The 8,351-nt window shown below is 53.3% G+C and overlaps 1 long non-coding RNA gene across 1 annotated transcript; it reads left to right on the top strand.

Moving 5' to 3' along the window:
• Positions 1-4,430: 4,430 nt before the first annotated feature.
• LOC131482949 (uncharacterized) lies at positions 4,431-7,670 on the top strand. The gene is made up of 3 exons (XR_009247416.1): positions 4,431-4,517; positions 7,178-7,282; positions 7,385-7,670. It is a non-coding gene; the product is annotated as an uncharacterized LOC131482949 (long non-coding RNA).
• Positions 7,671-8,351: the final 681 nt, after the last annotated feature.

The raw sequence follows: 8,351 nt of genomic DNA, 5'->3' as shown, positions 1-8,351 counted from the left end.
GCCTGCAGAGGACACCTGGTACCATAACAGAGGATGGAAAACAGAACAAACCGATCAACTACCCTAGCCAAGCGTTGACAGTGAATACCTGGGCAAACAGTCTCTAAGGTGGACTATGTCAGCCAGTAGAGTCTGGAGAGATTTCATAGTGATTGGAGTGGCGAGATCGGCAGCAATTTAGAACTGTTGAACTATCCAAACCTCATGAGCAGGACCCTTGGAGCATGCGCCACATCAGGGACCCTGGGATGGTTGGGAGGTTGGGTGTGGCTTCTCGCTTTATCTCCCCTCCCCCCAGATACAGAAAGCAAAAGAGAATGTGTAGGGCTCGGCAGCGTGGCCTAGTGGCTAAGGTCTTCGCCTTGATCCCATATGGCTGCTGGTTCTAATCCCGGCAGCTCCACTTCCTCTCTATCTCTCCTCCTCTCAGTATATCTGACTTTGTAATAAAAATAAAATAAATCTTTAAAAAAAAAAAAGAGAGAGAGAATGTGTAAGCAATGGTCTCACACACCTAGCCTTGGACCCTTTGCACCTTAATCAACCATGTAAAAATCATCAAAAATAAAATAAAATAAAAGATGCCAGGCAGGGAAGTGAGGGGCATGCAGAGCCGGGGCGCAGAAGAACAGGACCTGGTGCGGTGACCTGGCTTCACTCGCTCACTGCCCCTGATGTGCCACAACTTCACCCCTCAGGTGCCCTTTACCCCCTTGCTCTTGAACCAGCTTCCCCAGTGGACCCCAGGAGGGCGCCCTTCCTCCCTGCCTAGACCTGTCCTCCACTGGGGCTCTGTGCCTGCCCAGACTCCTCCCCATTCACTTTCTCTCTATATAGCGGCTCTTCCCCCTTTCACCACTCTCATTCTTCATACCCTACTTATTAGTATTAAAAGTTTACTTTAGGGGCCGGCCGAGTGGCCTAGTGGCTAAAGTCCTCGCCTTGAAAGCCCCGGGATCCCATATGGGCACCGGTTCTAATCCCGGCAGCTCCACTTACCATCCAGCTCCCTGCTTGTGGCCTGGGAAGGCAGTCGAGGACGGCCCAAACCTTTGGGACCCTGCACCAGCGTGTGGGAGACCTGGAAGAGGTTCCAGGTTCCTGGCTTCAGATCGGCGCGCACCGATCGTTGCGGCTCACTTGGGGAGTGAGTCATTGGACAGAAAATCTTCCTCTCTGTCTCTCCTCCTCTGTGTATATCTGGCTGTAATAAAATGAATAAATCTTTAAAAAAAGTTTACTTTATTTGCCTAAAGGTAGAGTGGCAGAGAGAGACAGAGAGACAGAGAGAGAGAGTGAGAGAGATCTTCCACCTGTTGATTCACTCCCCAAATGGCTGCAATGGATGGGACTGGGACAGGCTGAAGCCAAAAGTCAGGAACTTCATCCTGGTCTCCCATATGGATGGCAAATATCTCAGCAATAGGGCATTGGCAGGAAGCTGCATTGGAAACGGAGTAGCTGGGACTTAAAGTGGCACCTTGGTATGGGGTACCAGTGTTGTAAGTATAGCTTAACATGCCTTGAAGCTAATGTCAGCATCAAGGGGCAGGGAGGTGGGACAGAAAGTGCCCTGAACCTGGTCTGCAGAGCCTGGCATTCAAGTCCCATCCTGGCCACCTGCTTCCCTGGGGTCACAGGTGAAGTCATTTTCCTTCTCTGGGTCCTCTAGGAAGAGCACTTGGGGGTTGCCTGAGGCAAGTCCTGGCTGAGATGGCATGTATAGATGTGTGGGGGCAGGGGAAGGTGCGGAGGAGGGCTTCGAAGTTTCATAGAAAAGAAAGTTAGAGGACAATCCAATTTCCTAAATGTTTATAGGTGTGTATTTAAGAGGCACGCATGCAGGTACACACTCACTCAAGGGAAGATGAGACCCCATCTGTTGGTTCACTCCGCAAAGTACCCCGCCAACAGCTGAAACTGGGAGCCAAGAACTCAATGCAGGTCTTCCACGAGGGTGGCAGGGACCCAATTACATGATCCATCTCCCCTGACTCCCAGTGTCTTCATTGGCGCAGAGCTGGAGTCAGGGGCCAAGGCCAGGTCCTTCAGGGTGGGACACAGTTGTCTTCACCACTAGGCTAGCCATCCCTCCTCCATGGACTTTCAGAAATGCCTTCATGTTGGGCTCCTTTTACAGATTAGGGCACTGAGGCTTGGGGGGAACCAGTCTGGCTCAGACCTTGGGATATGCCTCTCATCTTGGGCTGAGTTTTCATCTCAGCTGTAGTTTGCTGCTGCTGTGACCCAGGGCAAGTCGCTTCCCTCCTCTGAGTCTCAGAATTGAGGGTTGCTGCACAGTCAAGAGAATTCAGTTCTGAGGCCATGCCCTTATGCCCCTCAGGCAACAGGTGCACAGTGAACCAGCAGCACCAGCTCTCCTCTGATCCTCTCTCCCAGGAGAGCTGCTGAGGTTGATGGACAAGCTCAGGTGTCCCCCAGTCACACAGGGCAGGTTCCCTGTTTCATCTCTCTTGAGGCCAGCAGCCTGCAAAAAGAGGGGGAGGTTTCCAGGAGGTGGCTGAGGAGAAACAGAAGGGGTATTGGGCCCTGCGTGTAGGGTCGGGCTCTTGGGACAGTCAACTCTGGAGGACTTGAGTCCCTGCAAGGAAGCTCAGATCCCAAGGAAGGTAAAGGATTCAATGACGAAACCTCAGTTACTCCCAGGAGCAGATGAGAGTCCGGGCTCTGCAGCAGTAATGCTTGGCCCCTGAGTTCCTAAGGAGCATCAGCCCACAAACTCAAGTGCATTGGTGCATCGGCTAGAATCAGACAGAGCCCCAAGTACAAATACAAACAAGACTGGGAAGCTCTAAGAGTGGTGCAAGACCCAGTGCTGTGCCCTGGCCCTTGCATCTGTTGAAAGCCTCGTCTCATGGTGCTACTCCTGAGAAGCAAGATCTTGGTGGCGTAGTCAGGTGGTAAGAATGTACTCCCTGTTTCTTACTGCCTGGTAAGAAGTGTGTGGAGGAGGCTGGTGAGACGTGCGGAGAAGCTGGCAGTCTGTATCCCAGGCCAGGCCCTCTCCAGGAGCCAGCCCTGTGGCCACCTTACCCCAATCTTGAACTTGCTGCCTCTTGGAACGCTGTATTCCAGTTCAGAAGCTACCCAGCCTGTGTGCTTGGTTACAGTACCTAGAAAGAGTTAGTCAATGTCCTGGTAATGAAATTCTAGTTTCGTGAGGCTAGGACCACTAGGCAGGAATGGGCCCCCACGAGAGATGCCTGCAGCCCTTGAGTGCTTGTGGGTAGTGTATGTAACCCAGAGCTCCCTCATCTTCTGAAATAGTCCTTTTCTTGGCAGTTGCTCCCTGTCCTGGTGCTCAGTGTTCCCAGATTGCTTGGAGGGGTGCAGTTTCTCCATGTCTCCTGGGAAGCTGACTGTGCCCCAAGCGTGGTGCTTTCTAAAAACATCAGAGTGCTGGGTCAAAAGCCAGCACCTGTCTTCATCAGATGGAGCTGGGCCTGGGTGTTGGCAGTAGCCCCTTAGCAGACTGGAGGTTGCACTGTGGTCTGGTCCACACCTGGAGAGACCAAGGCAGCAGAGGTAGCGGATGAGTCCATGGCAGAGGGAGGCTGTCTGTGGACCACGTAGGGACCTGTGTGATTAAATCTGGAATGATATGTGACCTGAGCCTGGTGCCCCAGGACTGTCAGATTCAGGAATTCCATCCAAGTCAAAGTGGGGCCTCACTGGCTGCCAATGGGGGTCGCTATCTTTGGGGCACTGGGGAGCCAGGGGGATGCTCTGCACATGGGAGAATGGTCCCAGTGGCAGGTGGGGTCCTTGGTCACTTCCAAGCACATGGGGCCGGGCGGGGGGCTGCCTGCCTCCCCTGCCGCACCCGGGGGTGCCCCTCCCCTGGGTCCAGCTGCGGGCTGCCGGGCGTTCCCTGGGACGGCTGCAGTACACATCCTTCAGCGTGACATTGGAACATCACTGGGGGAGTGGAGGGTGACGGAGCGCCATCCCGGGCGGTAATGGCTCCAGTGCCGGGAGGAAAATGACATAAATAATATCCCATTAGAGGCGCCGAGCTGCTCTGCCGAGCGCCTTGTTTTGCTGGCAACATTATGGGCTTCATAAACAGACTCATTCATTTTCCAGTCCTTGCACTAGCTGAGGTGGGAGGTGCCAGGGAAGGTGACTGGGGGCTGCAGGGGCAGAGGGAGGGGCAGGAGGGGCCCAAGGACTCCAGAGTCTGCCCTTTCAGGCCTCCCCTCACAAGGTGCCTCTCGGATACCAGGCCTGCTGCCCCGTCCCATCTCCGGACTCGTGCCTGGACTGACTCCTCCTGCCCCTGAACCCCTCCACCTGCAATGCTCTCCCCAGTTCACTTCCTTTCAACGTACCTCAGCAGCCACCTTCTCCATGCAGCCTTCCTTGATGTCCCATTCTTGTCCCTTAGCTCTGGGAAGGCAGACTGGTAACAGCCACATCTGGATCAGAACCCTGGTGACCTTGCATCAAACCCTGTGACTTCTCCAAGCCTGTGTCCCCTTGGAAGCTGCAGGGAGGTCAGCTTCTAACAGCTGGTGATCAGAAGCGTCTTCTAGAAGTGTGAGATGCGTGAGGTCTCCATAGAGAGCCACTCACTCCCACCCTCTGCCCTTCAGCTTAGCGTGTGGAATCTGAGTTCGCTTCTGCCCAGAGAGAGCTGACAGCAGACTCAGTCCCCCTGGACTCCAGCCTTGGGTCCTGTCTCAGCAGGTGCTCACACAGGTGTGAGGACTCTGCTAGGGGAACCTTGAGCAGGAGTTGGGGACTAGGGCTCCTTCTAGTATGAGCTATCCTTCTTCTAGGGCTTTCATTCTCCAAGTGTGATCCCTGGTAGCTCCCCATTCCTGAATCTCAGGCCAGTCCCTCGTCTCTCTACTGAACACCTACTGTGTGCAAGGCACTCTTTCCAGATGGAGATAAACTATGGAGCTGACCAGATGCCCCACCCCTTTTGCTGACCTTGGAGTATCGCGGATTAAGCTGCCACCTACAATGCCACCATCCCTTATGGGCACTAGTTCGAATATTTGCTCCATTTCTGATGTGGGTCCTTCCTACTGCACCTGGGAAAGCAGCAGAAGATGGTCCAAGTGCTTAAACCCCTGCATCTACATGGGAGACCAGAAAGAGTCTCCTGGTTCTAGGCTTTGGATTGGTCCAGCTCTGGCCCTTGCAGTCATTTGGGAAGCAAACCAGCATGTGGAAGACCTCTCTCTGTCTCTCCTCTCTCTGTAAAAGTCTTCCAAATAGAAATAAATAAATCTTTTTTTAAAAAAGCTTAATCACACAAATGACTGCCTAGTTGGCAACTGTGATGTGTGTAAGGAAGAGAAGGTACAGTTGGACAAGGGATCAATCCTGGTTATGCCTAATCAGAGAGGGCTGCCTGGAGAAGGTAGCCAAAGAGTTCAGATCTGGTTCTGTTTATCTACAGCTCACAGACGCTAAGCCCAGGAGATAAAGCCATAGCAGTTACTTGGTTGCTGCTGGTGGCTTCCATGGCCTGGGGCTTCCTAGGGGCTTGTGGCTCCTGAGGGCTCAGCTGGACAGAGGCAAGGTGGGGCTCTCTTTCCTCTGTGTGGGTGACCCAGGGCTTCTCCATATGACCTCTGCAGGCTTGGGGATCTGCACAGCATGGCGTCTCAGGATACCCACACTGCTTACATGGGACCCAGGACTCTGGAGCCTGAATCCTTGGCCTCACCATTCCAGCGAGCTGGGATTCCCAGTGGGCCAGAGGCCGTTTCCAATCACAGGGAGGGGATGTAGGCTCCACCCCTCCCTGGAAGGGGTGGCAAGGTCTTCTTTCATGGGAAGAATATAGGATGCGACATATTGCTGTAAAGGTCTTCAGAAAATACAACCTTCCTTGGATGTGATGGATGAAGAAGGGAAGACTGGAGTAAAGATGGCTCCACCCACAGTGAGGGGCAGGTGGGGTGGAAAGAGGAGGCACTCGGGGACAGAGAGGTGAATAAAATAAAAATCCAGGTTATTTCATATTGACTTTCTAGCAGGAGAGACAGACAAGGCATGGATATACAAATAGGCAGGTGCAGGGGTTTAAGTGCTGCTTGGGAAGTGTACATCCGATAATCAACTGCCTGGATTGGAGTCCCAGCTCCACCCTTGAATCCAGCTTCCTTCCTGCATAGCTTGTGGGGAGCAGGGGATGGCTCCAATGACTGGGTCCCAGCCACCCACATGGGAGCTCTGGCTCCTGGCTTTGGCCTGGTTCAGACTGGGTGGTTGTAAGCATGTAGGGAATGAACTGGTATATGGAAGAGCTCAGGCTTTAAAAAACAAACAAACAAAAAAACACATTTATTTATTTTACTTGAAAGGCTGAGCAGTGACTTTAGACTTTCCTGAGCAGTGGGCATGTGAGCTGAGCTTAGCAGCTGGGGGAGAGCCAGCTGGCCATGCAAAGGCCTGGGGAGAGAGTGTTCCAGTGGATGAGGCAGAGTGTGCAATGCCCCGGAGGTGGGAACAGCAGGGAGGCATACTGAGTATGGGCAGCAGGCATGGCCTGGTAACAGACAAGCAGAGAGAGGCCAGCTTTTGCAGGTTCCTGTTAAGAAAGTTAGCTTTTATTCTAAGCATTTAGTCCTGTTGGCAGGTTTTAGGCGGTGAGATGGTGGCGTTTCCCTGATTCTGAGGCAATGACTTTTGGGCATGATGCCTGCTTCTATTCCAGGATACAACAGATATGCTGTGTGAGCAAGGGCAGGTCACTTGATCTCTCTGTGCTATCAAATGTGGAGCATAGGATCTCAGGAAGGAGGCTGGAGCATCATTCCAGGAAGAGATATGGGTGGCCCACACCAGGTGGAGACGGTGGGGAGACATGGACAGGAATGTGGCAGACCGGGCAGGAGAACTGACAGCGCTCAGCTAGTGCACATGGAGCAGGAAGAGAAGGAGGAGGAGAAAACGAGATTCCCAGGTTTGGCAAAGCTGAACCTCATTTTACAGCTCAGAGATGTTAGGTGACGTGTGTGGTCACACTGGGAAGAGGAGCCAGGTATCCTGTCTAGATGACAGTGCCAGCCCTGGACCAGTCCTAGGCCTGGGGATGCCACTGCATCCGGCCCTGCCTCCTCCACATTCCCCACTCCCCACTAGTGTCTTACCTGCACCACTCCTTCCTGAAATTCCCTCCCCAATTTCTTCCTAGGATGCTGGAGGTTCTGGCTGCTGCAGGCCCAGCAGGTATGCCTGGGCAAGCTGTCGGCGTGATGAACAGCTTCCCTTGGCCGAGCAGATAACAGAACACGTACAGGTCAGGGGGGGCCGTGTAGCCCATCCATCAGAGCTGGGAGCGGGTGGAGGGCTGGCACACCCTGGTGCCTGTTATCTGCCACAAATGTGTTTTTCCCCCAAGGTTAACAGGCAGAGTGACGGCCAGACGCCTGACATCGGCAGGGCGGCTGCTCGTAGGAACTGGCTGGGTACTCCCATCCTCCTTCAGTCCCAGAAGGCTCTTTGTAGAAGTAGGGCTGGCCTTTCTTCCAGCTGTGGGGATGCCAGGAGCCGCCACACCAAAGCTCTTGGGGCCTTGAGGGCTGGTTGTCAAAAACAGCCATTTAGACTCCTCAGTTCCTGGAGGAGGAGCTACCAGCATTCCAGTTCTGTCCTTCCTGTGTGATCCTTGTCCCCCACTGTGAGGCCAGCAGGGCAGTATCGATCCCCCCACCCCCCAGTGGCTGTGAGGGCTGAAGGAGCTCCCCTTGTTAAAAGGACCGAGGACAGGGCTTAGTGCGGTGTGCTGTTTGCATTTGCAGTTATGGAGAGTTCTGGAAGTCTGAGTCTTAGAGAAGCAGCACCAGAAAACCTTTGACTCTGCTTAGGGCCAAAGGCTTCAGCATGTTGCTCTTTGGATGGCAGTCCCATCTGCCACAGGAGTACTAAGGGGTGACATAGTGGTGTACCCCTCCTCCATGTCAGTCACACAGGCAGCTGATAGATCCTCAAGCTTATGGCAAGGGTTCTGAAAATAGCATACCAAGCCTGCCTTCCAACTAGATTGGTGACATCCCATGGAGACTTCAGCATCCATTGCATAGCCCCTCATAGTTTTCATAAACCTGCTTATCCAATAGTCCACCCAGTCTGTTCACCTATGCATCCAGACATGCATATGCAAACATCCATCCATCTTCCCATCCACCCACCCTTGTAGCCAGCTAAACATCTATCTATTGATCGATCCATCCATCCGTGCATTCGTCTGTCCATCCATCCACCCATGCATCCATCCACTCATTCAGTTCACCACATCCTCACATCCTTTAATCAAACCACTGTCTATCCACCTGAATCCATGTTTTTGTCTACCTGCCCATCCATCC

The sequence above is a fragment of the Ochotona princeps genome, chromosome 22, assembly GCF_030435755.1.
Source record: "Ochotona princeps isolate mOchPri1 chromosome 22, mOchPri1.hap1, whole genome shotgun sequence".
In the NCBI taxonomy this organism is placed as follows: Eukaryota; Metazoa; Chordata; class Mammalia; order Lagomorpha; family Ochotonidae; genus Ochotona; species Ochotona princeps.
Note: the sequence above shows the minus strand (reverse complement) of the source record. Positions and strands in the feature narration are given on the sequence as shown.